The sequence below is a fragment of the Hemibagrus wyckioides genome, linkage group LG08 (genome assembly GCF_019097595.1).
Source record: "Hemibagrus wyckioides isolate EC202008001 linkage group LG08, SWU_Hwy_1.0, whole genome shotgun sequence".
NCBI classification, from domain to species: domain Eukaryota; kingdom Metazoa; phylum Chordata; class Actinopteri; order Siluriformes; family Bagridae; genus Hemibagrus; species Hemibagrus wyckioides.
In genome coordinates this window covers 26874163-26887318 of record NC_080717.1, presented here as the reverse complement: position 1 = coordinate 26887318, position 13156 = coordinate 26874163, and the positions used below count along the sequence as shown (strand labels likewise).

The following is a 13156-nucleotide window of genomic DNA, read 5'->3' as shown; positions in this document are numbered from 1 at the left end:
GAGAAAGAGAGAGAGAGAGAGAGAGAGAGAGGAGTGTGTGTGTGTGAGAAAGAGAGAGAGAGAGAGAGAGAGAGAGAGAGGAGTGTGTGTGTGTGTGAGAAAGAGAGAGAGAGAGAGGAGTGTGTGTGTGTGAGAAAGAGAGAGAGAGAGAGAGAGAGAGAGAGAGGAGTGTGTGTGAGAAAGAGAGAGAGAGAGAGAGAGAGAGAGAGAGAGAGAGGAGTGTGTGTGTTGATGACGGAGAGGTTGTTCCCTCTGTAGCTCCGCCTGAAGTCTCTCTCTCTCTCTCTCTCTGCGTTCACATCATTCCTGCTTTCATTCCGCACATACCTCACATCGCTGGAGCTTCACCTTCTGTTTACCTTCTCTCTCTAACCTGCCTGTGCTGACGGGGGAACTCGTCCTCCGCCTTTTTTTTTTCTAGCATCACTTCTTTCTATTAAAGCGTGAGCAAACAGGTCCAAAAAGCACAGATATTCATTTTATGGTGTTTTTCGGGTAAGTGCTCTTCCACAAGTGCTTACTTCCACAAAGCTACACAAGTTACATAGCGCGCGTTCTCTCTCTCTCTCTCTCTCTCTCTCTCCTTCTGTCACTATCACTACCTCGTTTTCCTGACTGGTTTCGACTTTCTCAACACCTTTATTCCCCCCACAACACTTTCCTGTAATAATATTTTTCTTTATTAGACTATATCTGACATTAATAACAGCCATTACAGCACTGTTTCGTTGTTTGTTTAATCCTCGCCATCGACTTCCCTTTCATTTCAGTTGTTTTTAGCTTCACTCCGATAAACATGAATGAAAACCTTGAGCTCGCGTGGAGCAACAGACACTTCTGGTGTATTTTCTGCTTCGTGCTTTATCTTTTTTTAAACATCTCTGACTTTTACAGAAGCTAATGTTTGTGTTTTTGGTGTCCCTAGCTAACCTAAAAGAGGAGGACAGGACAAGGACAGGGACAGGACAGTGGAGCAACATCACATCACATCACCTTTCTGCACTTTTGGACATTTTCTTCGATTCTTCTCAAACCTTTAGCGTGGAAAAAACCTGGATACAAAAAACATCCTTTAACGGAAGACAAATCTACAAAACTGTGAGTAATAATTGCGTCTTTGTAACCGAGACCGACTCCATTGCAGCTCAGTTATGCTCTTTAACGTTACATGTTATCCATCCATCCATGGCGAAAGTGCTCTGTTTTTACAACTCAGGGTTGTTTTTTTATCGTCAAAACAGTTTCCTAAAAACATAAACTAGTTTCTCAGCCTGAACTCTTCACACAGATATCGATGAAACTCTTGTTTTTGCAAAAACACGACGCTGTTATGAATGTCACCGGCTCACCGAAACTCTCCGCCTGTTTTCGGACGTTTACCTCGAAACTTTTCTCACAGGAGCCACAACAGTGTCTCAGATCACACTGTAAGAGCTACATCTCGCTATTAAGCAAAGTCGACCACCAGGAGAAACTATTAAACATCTTTAAAGCGAAGGGAATAAAACTTGCAGAACGAGTGAAGGAGAAGGAGTTAGTTAGCAACAAGCGGCTAGCCGGTAAACTGTAAAGAAGCCTCCTAAACCACAGCTGTGGTCAGTCAACTAGCTGGGCTGAAGGCGTCTCTTTCTTTCTTTCTCTCTCTCTCTCTCTCTCTTTTTGTCTGATTATTTTTTGAAGCCTTTCTTTCATTGTTTGGATGGTTTGAGTGTGGTTAGTGTGGGGAGAAAGTCCATGGTTGGGATTTTGTTAATCATTAATGCACAGGTTGTGAAAGCTCCCTCTGTTCCTTCAGATTTTTTAACCCCTGTGCTGTGGGATAATCTTTCCCCTTTTTCCCCCCTGTCGTGTTTATTTATTTTCCCTAAGCTTTAAAGTTTTTATTTTATCACCATGATAGCTTTTGGATAGAGCTTCAGCAGAATATCTTGGTCATGAAACTGAGTTCATAAAATGCTCAGAATGGTGCATATTTCTTTTCTAACCACGTGATGTGATGATATGATTTCATATATTTATGTCTATATTCAGATTTAGCTTGCGATTCAAACTAACAGCGTTTGAGCTTTCTGCGGGCTTATACAGATCGTGTAGCAAGAATAGGACAAAAAATAAATACATTTCCAGGAATATGTGAATATGGAATATGTATTAAAGCCTCTGATAGCGTTTAGTGTTAAACCCAAGTCCGTGTAAAGCCCTCAAGCTTAAGTGAATGCGTTTTTTTTATTCAAAATGTAAATGATTCTCAGAGCACAAACTTTAGTAACAGAACAATAGCTGAAAAACGCACCACACTCCCTCCAGGGGACTCCCCTGTGGGAGCAGGGGATTGTGGGAAACGGGGGAGGAAGGGAAGAAGGGAAAAGGGGGCCTCATTGTTGCTCTTTGAGGGTCTGAATCGCTCCACAGCCGGCCCTATTCTCCCGCTGACATCTGGTTTAGTGTCAAACGCACCTGTAGGCTAAACGGCAGCGAAGTGCGTGTGTGCAGTGTGCTGTTCTCCGATCAGAGCAGTGACTTGTTTGTTCTGTGTGTGTGTGTGTGTGTGGGGCATATTGTCACGCCAGCAACAGGCGTCAGGAGTGCAGGTGCCAGATGGTGTGACTCGATGCTATCTGGTAATTTAGCTTATCAGAGCCATAATGGTTCATTTCTCTTTTAACATTTGTGTGTGTGTGTGTGTGTGGGGACATAAGAGTGGTTTGGAAGTTCCTAGAGCCACCTGTAGTATCTCTGATCTCGTGATTTGACGGATCGCAGAAGGTGCAGTGTGTAAAATGTTTCCTGGTGTTCAGCAGCGAGCCTCGTGTCATAGACGTACACAGATTGTGTGTGTGTGAGTGTGCAGTGGACAAACCGTAAGCATGCACACCGTGTGTCACAATGTTTAGTGTGTCCTAGAGGTGTGTAATATAGCCGTGTGTCATGTAGGAGATTTACAGGATGATATGTTGCTCAGCTCCTAGCGTATCTGTAACACAGAGCTGTGTGGCTTTAATAAAAACCCCTGAACAACTGGCTTCATGCTGCTTTTATTCAACATTTCACAAAAAATAAAGTTCGATAAGGAAAACTGGAGCAGTTCGTACAAATCAAGGCTTTAACATGGAATTTGTGAGGAACAGATAAATGTGTGTGGACAGAGTTCATGATTTTCCCATAACATGACGTCCTGAAGACTTTTATTCCTTTTAGACTCGAGCACTGTTTTGTTAAAGAGCGATATGTCAGGGTTTATCCGTGTATTGTTACATTTAATCATGTGGATCATTCGTGAAATGAGTTCATCATTCCTTCACCAGCCTCTTATTCCTCTCTCTCCCTCCCTCCCTCTCTCTCTCTCTCTCTCTCTCTCTCTCTCTCTCTCCTCTCCTGCCCCCCATTTCTGTCCCCCCTTTTCTCTCTCTCCATTCTGTTTCTATCTCTCTCCTCATTTTCTCTCTTTCTCCTCCCTCTCTCTCTCTCTCTCTCTCTCTCTTTCTCTCTCTCTCTTTAAATGCTTTAAAATGTACCTCATCCAGCTCGTGTAAAAAGAAAGAAGAAAGAAAGACAGTAATAAAGTGGCAGCACTGACAGTGAAGACTCCTTTACAGGAGTCCCTACAGGTTAAATCTCCTCATAAATGGACAAATACAGTCTTTAAAATTTACGTGACATGTCCAGTCTCTCCCTGGATCCCTGACCGCTTTTTGCTCGTCCTGAACAGCACCAGAGATCAGAGTGAGTTTGACCCAGGTGCTGAAGTGTGGATGCTTTTGGACTTTTTCAGCCGCTCTCGTCCACACCTCCTTGCACCATGGAGGGGTGGAGCTTTGGGACAGTTTGCTGCGCCGCGTTTTAGAGAGGAAAAATAAACAAAGATAACTGCAACTTAATGATATAGTGTAACATATAATATATAAGGAAATAATGGAGGAAGGAAAGGAGTTTGTTTATGATGATGGTGTGCGTTACTATGCAATAACGATCCCTTCCTTCGTGTTAGCGCTCGAGTGTCCCAGTGCTTGCGTTCCCTTTTTGCTACACGCTCAAATTGATGTACTTTCTCTTCACAATGCTACTTTAGTAAGTAGGGCGAATTGAGATGCAGCGTCTGTGTAAGTTGTTACTATGGAAACGACCTCCAGCTGCTGTTATAAGAACTGAGTCCACACCATCTGACCAATCACAGCTGAGAATTCATCGGCTCACAGATCTGAGACATTCGTCCTTATTAAATATTGAAGTCTGGTTGTCTATAATACTAGCTAAAAGAGTAGAAGTACAGTAGCTGTGCAGGGATTTGTGATCAGTCTTTTTTAATATGGAATATCTGAGTAGCTCATAATGACGTAATGAAGCGTAATACTCAGTGTTCTAATATTCCCTAATCATTCCCATCAGGAGCGGACCAACATGCCGAAGTGGCACGTAGCGCACACACACACACACACACACAATGCATGGTTACACACTCATAACCCCACACTACACACGCACACACACACACAATGCATGGTTACACACTCATAACCCCACACTACACACACACATGCACACACACACACAATGCATGGTTACACACTCATAACCCCACACTACACACACACACGCACACACACACACAATGCATGGTTACACACTCATAACCCCACACTACACACACACACGCACACACACACACAATGCATGGTTACACACTCATAACCCCACACTACACACACAATGCATGGTTACACACTCATAACCCCAAACTACACACACACACACACGCACACACACACACACACACACAATGCATGGTTACACACTCATAACCCCACACTACACACACACATTCTATGCCTTTCAAACATTTTAAAACTTCAAAACTATGGCGTCCAATCAGCTGCTTCTAATCTGAGTCTGTAAAACATCTGGTGTCTGTAGTGTGAGTTAATAGTGGTGTCTCAGGTGGTTAAGGCTCTGCGTTGTTGATCAGAAGATTGGGGTTCAAGCCCCAGCACTGCCAAGCTGCCATCATTGGGCCCCTGAGCAAGACCCTTAACCCTCTCTGCTGCAGGAGAGCTGTATCATAGCTGTCCCTGGGCAGGACCCAAGGTTTCCCAGGCCTTCTTTTTATAGTGCATCCTGGCGGCATGTGTTCCCCAGGTAAGAGACGCACATGCACCCGGCCATCCATGTGATGTAAAAGAAAACGTGATTCATCAGACTAGGCCACCTTCTTCCATTGCTCCCTGGTCCAGTTCTGATGCTCACATGCTCATTGTTGGCACTTTCAGCGGTGCACAGGGGTCAGCACGGGCACCCTGACTGGTCTGCGGCTATGCGGCCCCATACACAGCAAACTGTGATGCACTGTGTATTCTGACCCCTTTCTATCAGAACCAGCATTAACTTCTTCAGCAGTTTGAGCAACAGTAGCTCGTCTGTTGGATCGGATCACACGGGCCAGCCTTCGCTCCCCACGTGCATCAATGAGCCTTGACCGCCCATAACCCTGTCTCCGATTCACTACTGTTCCTTCCTTGGACCACTTTTGATAGATACTGACCACTGCAGACCGGGAACACCCCACAAGAGCTGCAGTTTTGGAGATGCTCTGATCCAGTGGTCTAGCCATCACAATTTGGCCCTTCATCAAACTCACTCAAATCCTTACCCTTGTCCAGTTTTCCTGCTTCTAACATCAACTTTGAGGACAAAATGTTCACTTACTGCCTAATATATCCCACCCACTAACAGGGGCCATGATGATCATCAGTCTTATTCACTTCACCTGGCAGTGGTCATAATGTTATACCTGATCGGTGTATGTGACTAATAAAGGCTTCTTCTTCTTCTTCTTGTTATCATAGATGACGTTTTCTTTTCCGATATCGATACTGAAGTCTTGGGTACGAAGCAGTACTCAATATTATTTTTCCTTAGAAATACTACTGCTCTTTAAAAGTTGCAGGAGAAAAAACGGCAAGATGAAATTCCTTTCACACAAAAATAAAAAAATAAAGATTTAATTACTAATAAATAAATAAAGATATAATTACTAATAAATAAATTAGTAAATAAAAATACCAGAAAGGAAATATGAAAAATAAAAATAAATCCACTTCTCTATTTTCTCGTCTTTTCTTTTTGTTACAAGGTCAGATCAATTTCTTCAAATTTTTTATTTTTTTATTTTTTTTCGCAAATATAGTAAACAAATGAAATGTAGAAAAGAAATCTGATAAAATACTGACGAATTCCTAACACATTAATAGTCATATCTATTTCCTGTTCACCTTTTTTTTTTTTAACAGAATCCGATCTGCTTCATGCTTTTTTTTTTTCTTTCTTTCCCAAATATCCGATCCAGTGTTTTTTTTAATCTCCTGTAAGACACACACAGAGAGACAGATCATGGTTTGTGGACGTCTGCTCGAGTCGAGTAGCTGTAGGATGTCTGGAGGCTGTGTGGTTAAACGACGTGTCGTTACTGTTTGATGCAGAACTTCAGATGAAGTCAGAATGAAAAGGTCCATCAGCCTTTAATACACACACAGCCGCTTTAAAGCAACAGGTGCCGTGTGGGTGTGGGTGTGTGTGTGTGTGTGTCGCTGCCGCCGCGGGGTTAGAGCCTTACCCGGGATTAGTGCTTATTTTGAAAGTTAAACAGAGATTAAGAGTTGAGTCATCACCTAGAGGACGAGCCGAGGATGAGGAGCGCGAAGGTTTTCATATGAGAAAAGAAACGTTGTAGTGAGTGAATCATTTACCCAGTAGATATGACTGAGACACACACACACACACACTCACTCACACACACACACACACACATGGAACAGACGAGGCACAGAGCAGGGAGAGAGAGAGAGGGGTGGGTATAGGGGGAGAATTCATATGTAATGAAATTTAGGCTGGCCGTTTGTCAGTGTGACAATAGCTCTGCGTGTGTGTGTGTGTGTTTGTGTGTGTGTGTGTGTGTGTGTGTGGGGCAGGCCCATGGGTGGCCGTCTTTGTTCACAGAGATCAGGAACAATAGTGTGTGCAGAGTGGCCCCGAGCTACAGGAGGCCCACGCCGTGCTCACACTGACAAAGAGGCTGCAGCCTGACAACTACACACACTACACACACACACACACACACGCACACACACACACACACAACTACACACTTACACTACACACACTACACACACATAACCCACCACTACACACACACACTCATAAGCTACCACTATACACACACACACACTCATAACCCACCTCTACACACACAGTTTCAATTGAATTCAATTCAGTTTATTTGTATAGCGCCTTTTACAATGGACCTAGTCTCAAAGCAGCTTTACAAAAGTAGAGAAACAGAGAAAGGAGGGAAAAAAATTATTTAACTAAATTAATAAACTATTTTATCCCTAATGAGAAGCCCGAGGTGACGGTGGTGAGGAAAAACTCCCTGAGATGATATGAGGAAGAAACCTTGAGAGGAACCAGGCTCAGAAGGGAACCTCATCGTCATTTGGGTGACACTGGACAGGAAATAATGTAAATGTAACTAATTAATGTCCTTTCTACAACAGCAACCAAGGGCTCCTGAGGAACTATTAGGTCAGTGTAGATTCTGAGGTCATGATAAACACTAATTCCTTGCTGTCACAAGCTGACAGATGTAACAGCAGATCTGTGATGGTGTGAAAGTCCCCAAGTGGCTCTGTCCACGGCTGACACACACACAGAACACATGGTTACACACACTACACACTCATTACCCACCTCTACAGACACACACACACACATACAGAATGCATGGTTACACACACTACACACACATTACCTACCACTACAGACACACACACACACACACACACACACATTATCCACCATTACACACACACACGCTCATAACACTCAAACAAGCAGCTTGATAAAAAGAAGTTTCTCTCCCAGACAGCTTCCTTCACGGCTCCTCGTACCGTGTTGGCTGTAGTGCGGCAGAGCTTTAGTATTTTTTTTAAATAGTATTTTTTTGTATCTAACCTCTGACACTGAATAAGAGTGTGAAACTGAGCAAGAGGAGTGACATGGATGAGAGAGCGAGAGAAAGAATGAAACTGAAAGGGAAGAGAGAGGAAGAGGGGGAGAGAGAGGTGGAGAGAGGAAGAGAGAGAGACAGAGAGAGGAAGAGGGGGAGAGAGAGGAGGAGAGAGAGTGTGGGGGGGGAGAAGTGTGTTAAAAAGTGACAGATGAAAGCAAAAATATTGAGAAGTGTGTGTTTCAGAGAAAGGGCACTGAAGCAGGAAGAATGTGTGTGTGTGTGTGTGTGTATGTCCGTTGCTGTTCTTTAGACACTGACATCAGTGTTAGTCAGAGTAACATCAGGGAGCGGAGTGAGAGTTAATGTCTATCCTCTAGAAAGCTGTTTTTCACCCCCTTTTTTTCCTCTTCTCCTTGGCCGGAGGTCTGTTTCCAGCTAAAAGGAAAAACCTCCAAGCTCGAGTTTCAGTGTCGGCGTGTGTGTGTGTGTGTGTGTGTGTGTGGATGACTTGTGTGTGTGTGTGTGTGTGTGTGGATGACTCAGTTCCCCAGACACAGTAAACCTCAGCCTCAGTGTTCCAGAGAAACCGCCAGAGTAATCACACACTCAACGATTTCCTCTCAGAGCTCAACACAGCCGTGACACGGCCTTTGTGCTCTCAGCCCTGTACACACACACACACACACACACACACTTCATTCACAGCTCACGGATGAAGGCCAACACTCACTCACCCTACACTAGGCTTTACTGACGAGATGTATATTTATATCTTAAGGTTAATGGGAATTCAATTAAATTTTCATTTTTTATTTTTTTAAAGCAGCTTTTACAGAAGCAGCTTTAATAAGAAAATTCATTCCTTTCTATCCACCTTCCTGTCCACACTCATCCACATATGACTTGCCTGTGATTGGCTACAATTTCTGTGATTGACAGGGGAGAGATAGAGTAAGCCCCTCCCACCTAAACAGCACAGCCGGTTTTGCTCTATTATTAAGGGCTTTTTCACACTGAGGGGTACCTTAACCCTGGGTAATTCAGAAGGCGGGGTCAGTACAGCTTCTTACCCAGGTTAGGAATCCCTGCTTTAAAGCAGTTATTGATGCTGCAAATATGGAAATTAGAAGAAGTTTAAGCCAGTTAGGAGTGTGTGGTGTGACACGTTGTTGTATATTATGAAGTGTTAATTGTTAATCCCGGGTAAAGTCTGAACACCTCGAACAACGTAACCCAGGATTCCCTTTACCCGGAGTTCTCTAGGACCCAGGGGAACTGTTTCAAATTTAACAGTGGATGATGGAGCAGAAACCTTTCTGCTGTGCCAACGAGAACCCGAGAGCTGTTTTGGCATATTTTTTCGCAGTGTTTTTTTTTCCCTGGTAAATATAAACAGGATTTAATATAAGTATACGGAATGATTGACACGCCTGCAGGTGTTCTGAACAACCCACAGAAGCCCCGTCCCCTTTCTTCTTCCTTGCAGGTGCTTTCATCTAGACTCAATTTTGACCTCTGTCAAGTTTTTTTTTTTTTTGGGAATGGAGAAAATTTTAAGCTCGGTAAATAAATAAAAAAAGAAATCGGACTAAATTATATAGCTAGCTTTATTTAGTAAAACTTTCAGCCAACAATAGAAAAGCGTTAAAAGGCCTGTAAACAATCAGCGTAGTGATACATGGTCACGTCTCTGTCTATACAGAGGAACGTTTCCTGTTCCTGCTCTTGGCTACATGACTATTCAGCTCGAGCTCCCAGCCTCCTTTTCTGGATGTCTGACTTTATTCCTCTGTTTGCTCACAGACGGTTCGGAGCAAGCCTGGACCGTGCTGCAGCTCCGGAGGTCACGTTTATTTGTATGCAGCACCCCCTTCGTTTCCTGGAGGAGGAGCTGTGAGGCTGTAAGACGGGCCCATCAGACCCCCTTCACATTACGGCCAGCTCTGACTCGGCAGAACATTGCCACGGCGCTCGTGGGATACATGGGCTTGACAATAGAGAAGGGGAAGTGGCTCTCCTCCGGGATTGTTTGTGTACAATGCCTAGGAAGTGCACTTTGTGTAGGGTCTCTGGCACCGTATCACACCACACTTGATGAAACGAAAGCGGCTGGAGCAAGAGCTTTGCTTGGGAAACCTGGAACTTTTTTTTTTGGCGAATCCAGAAAATCGCATGCTAATTACATTTCTTGATGGATTTAGGACGTTATCTAAGAGAGCATTCAGCATTCAAGTCAAATCATGCGAGTCTTTGACGGTATTTAAGTGAAATCAGGGCATTATTACTTAGATCTGATCCAGCAGTTTTATTCCACCGTTGGCTCGGACACTAGTGCTGGATGATCCGAGCAGATGATCCGATATCGCGATACGTTATGTCACGTTACATATCCAATTTTCTAGAAGGTCATGATTTATATATAACTAACAATTTGTCTTCTTCTTCTTGCTCTGCTTCTTCTCCTCCTTCTTGTTGCTCTTCTTTTTCTTCTTGCTCTTCTTCTTCTTCTTGCTCTTGCTCTTCTTGCTCTTCTTCTTCTCCTTTTTCTTGCTCTTCTTCTACAGGAAGTGATATGACCAAAAAAATGTTAATATCCTGAAAAAAACTACATCACAGTACACTTTTCTGAGATATGGAAAATAAATGCTAATTTTATTATTTTAAAAACTAAAAAGACCAAGAAATCTTGGTATTGCAGAAAAGTATACTTTTATTTTTTACTTCTAAAGTTATTTTTAAATTATTTTTTAAAAATTTGTAATTATTATTTTTTACTTTTTTTACATTTTTTTTTTTAAAAATAAAATATTTCTGCGGTCACTGAATAAAGAATCGTGATTTTTAAAAAATGTTGGGTTTTTTTTTTGGAAGTTTGTTATCAAACCTTTATGGTATATCATAAAATTGTTCCCCACCAAGTCCATGCCCTATGTTAAAATTAAAAATATGTTGAATAAAAATATGTTAAATAAATTAAATAATTTATAAAATAAATAATAATTATCTACTCTGTGGCAGAAAAAATAGCAGTTTTACTCCTCAAGCAGTTTTCCGGGTTCTTTCACGATCCTTCATGATCCTCGTCTATAAAGATCTATTATAATGCATTCTTTCAATGAATATCTCTCTTACGCTCTTGACGGATAAAAGAAAAACGGTGTCACGTAGGAAAATGCCAGCGTGACACGCGGTACGGAACAGCGTGGAGATGAAAAGCGAAAGCCAGTCTCTCAAAGCTTAAATGGGATTTCAGGTCATCGTTAATGCAATTTGCTTTCTGATGATCATCTACAACTGAGACTGATAGCCCTGAACTCATCGTATCTGTGGTGTGAGCAGTAAAATCTTCCTATAATAAAGACTTTTATCATCAAGCTCTTCAATGTGTGTACAAGACAGTGGTGAGACCGGCCATGCTGTATGGTTTAGAGACAGTGTCACTGAGGGAGAGACAGGAGTCAGAGCTGGAGGTAGCAGAGCTGAAGATGTTGAGGTTCTCTTTGGGAGAGACACGGTTGGACAGGATTAGGAACGAGTACATCAGAGGGACGGCTCATGTTGGACATATGGGTGACAAAGTTCCAGATTAAGATGGTTTGGACATGTCCAGAGGAGGGAGAGTGAGTATATTGGTAGGAGAATGTTGGACATGGAGCTGCCAGGCAGGAGGAAAAGAGGAAGGCCAAAGAGGAGGTATATGGATGTAATAAGTGAGGATATGAAGCTAGTGGGTGTAAGTGTTGAGGATGCAGAAGATAGAGAGATAGGTGGAGAGAGATGATTCGCTGTGGCCACCCCTGAAGGGAAAAGCTGAAAGATGATCATGTAGCTCTTCAATCTCTGGTTGTTCGTTATAAGTTAACGAGACAGCCTTCTCCTAGCACGCATGCTAACGTCACGCTGCGTCTTCTCCATGTCATGCATGTTGGAAATGAAGCACATATTGAAAGTGAATTTGTGTTCACACACACACACACACACACTAAACATATCGCAAACTTCTAATTTTAATCAGACTTGTGTTCTGTAATTTATTGTGTTCTGTTCCGCTTAGTGACGTCATTAAAGTCGACTCCACTCTATATTTGTTCCTAAATGCAGCCGAGTAGCAGAACTCAAGAAATGTTCTCCAAAGCAAGTGGCAGCATCTGCCTGGAAAATAACATACAAAAAAAATAAATAAACAACAAACAAATATAAAAAAAAAATTGAAAAAAAAGTAATTGGTAATTTGGCGGAAGTTTTGTTTTGTTTTATTTTGTTTCATTTAGTTTACTTAATAGGTTTTGTTGGCTCGATTGCCAATAAATAAACTAACCAACAAAAATATTAACTAAACTAACAAAACTAGTGCGTCAACAAAATTTTGTTTGTTAGTTTAGTTAATAGTTTTGGTTTTTTTGCCTGTTACTTCATTTGTTTAGTTCATTTTTTATTTGCTATTTTCTCTTGTTTGTTTATTTGTTTGAGTCAATTGTATTATTTATTAGTTTCTCAGTTTGTTTATTTTGTTCATTTGTTTTGGTTTTATTTGAGTTTTTAAGTTTGTTTTTCTTTGGTATTGAATTTTAATTAATTGTTTTATTTTAGTTTGTTTGTTTTTGATATTGAATTTTGTTTAGTTAATTGTTTTATTTTAGTTTGTCAGTTTGTTTGGTTTGGTAGTTCATTTGGTTGAGTTAATTGTTTTATGGATGATTTACAGGAATGTACACTAGGCTTCAGTCACATACTGTAATATCACGTGGTATCAGATTGTGAGTAAATTGGCGCAGTATTGGACCGATAGCTGGACCCTGGTGTCATTATGGGTTTGGGTGTAACACTACATCATGACAAAAAAAAAAAACACACCAATGTGTCTCGCTGGAAATCAACATTCTGTTATTTCCACATGGAAGACGGTTGTTTGACCTCCAGAGGTCTCAATCTGCACAACCCAAAGAGTTTATACGTATCGTATTATTTTGTGGAGAGTCTGGAGTCTGGTAGCTCACAGTTTCACCACCAAATCATACCAGTTATAATAAGAGCTTACTTTCAAAGACACGGGCAGTTTAGCCGACTTTGGAGCTCTACTTCTGCTACAGAGCTTTTATACAACACCCAGTCCTTCTCCTGGGCTCAGACACTTCATTTATTCAATTATATTAC

General features: G+C 41.9%; 1 protein-coding gene across 3 annotated transcripts in view; it reads left to right on the top strand.

Moving 5' to 3' along the window:
* Positions 1–293: 293 nt before the first annotated feature.
* The window catches only part of tead1a (TEA domain family member 1a), a 52859-nt gene continuing 39996 nt past the window's right edge, over positions 294–13156 (top strand). The window contains exons 1-3 of one of the 3 annotated variants that reach the window (XM_058396786.1): positions 595–663; positions 771–840; positions 926–1098. The gene's annotated coding sequence lies outside the window, so the exon portion shown is untranslated. Of the gene's footprint in view, positions 496–592; positions 841–925; positions 1099–13156 lie in introns of those variants that run through there. The other 2 variants (XM_058396784.1, XM_058396785.1) reach the window with 2 other exon arrangements.